The following is a 1,135-nucleotide window of genomic DNA, read 5'->3' on the forward strand; positions in this document are numbered from 1 at the left end:
TCTGTGACCTTGCCCATAATGAGTTGAGCAATAAAATTTGTATATGAGTTCGCAGGTGCGATTAACATTAGAAACGAATCACTTTTTGACAAGACCAGAAAGAAAGTGAAACTATACTATATAGGACCCTGGTCAGACCCCACTTGGAGTACTGTACTCAGTTCTGGTCGCCTCACTACAGGAAGGATGTGGAAGCCATAGAAAGGGTGCAGAGGAGATTTACAAGGATGTTGCCTGGATTGGGGAGCATGCCTTATGAGAATAGGTTGAGTGAACTCGGCCTTTTCTCCTTGGAGTGACGGAGGATGAAAGGTGACCTGATAGATGTGTATAAGATGATGAGAGGCATTAATCATGTGGATAGTCAGAGGCTTTTTCCCAGAGCTGAAATGGCTAGCATGAGAGGGCACAGTTTTAAGGCGCTTGGAAGTAGGTACCGAGGAGATGTCAGGGGTAAGTTTTTTATGCAGAGAGTGGTGAGTGCCTGGAATGGGCTGCTGGTGACTGTGGTAGAGGTGGATACGATAGGGTCTTTTAAGAGACTCCTGGATAGGTATATGGAGCTTAGAAAAATAGAGGGCTATGGGTAAGCCTAGGTAATTTCTAAGGTAAGGACATGTTCAGTATAGCTTTGTGGGCCAAAGGGCCTGTATTGTACTGTAGGGTTTCTATGTTTCTATGTTTTGATATCCTACTCTCTGAAATATCAATGTTTGTTAAAAGTTGGTTGCCCCTCTGTGAATTCTTCTCTATGATTGGCTACTCAAATCTGCTCAATGATATCACTGAAGGTGGATGATAGCAAACAGTTTGAACAAAACCTTAACCTGCAATAGAGAATTCATGTTTCAGAGATTAGGAGATCAGGAGATCTTCATGGGTGGCTTTTGTTAACATCTGTATTAAGTACTATCACTTCATCATTGGAAAGGGTACAGAGGAGATTTACTGGGATGCTGCCTGGTTTAGAGAGTATGTGTTATGATCAGAGATTAAGGAAGCTAGGGCTTTACTCTTTGGAGAGAAGGAGGATGAGAGGAGACATGATAGAGGTGTACAAGATATTAAGAGGAATAGACAGAGTGGACAGCCAGCGCCTCTTCCCCAGGGCACCACTGCTCAGTACAAGAGGACA

Source organism: Hypanus sabinus, chromosome 10, assembly GCF_030144855.1.
Source record: "Hypanus sabinus isolate sHypSab1 chromosome 10, sHypSab1.hap1, whole genome shotgun sequence".
In the NCBI taxonomy this organism is placed as follows: Eukaryota; Metazoa; Chordata; class Chondrichthyes; order Myliobatiformes; family Dasyatidae; genus Hypanus; species Hypanus sabinus.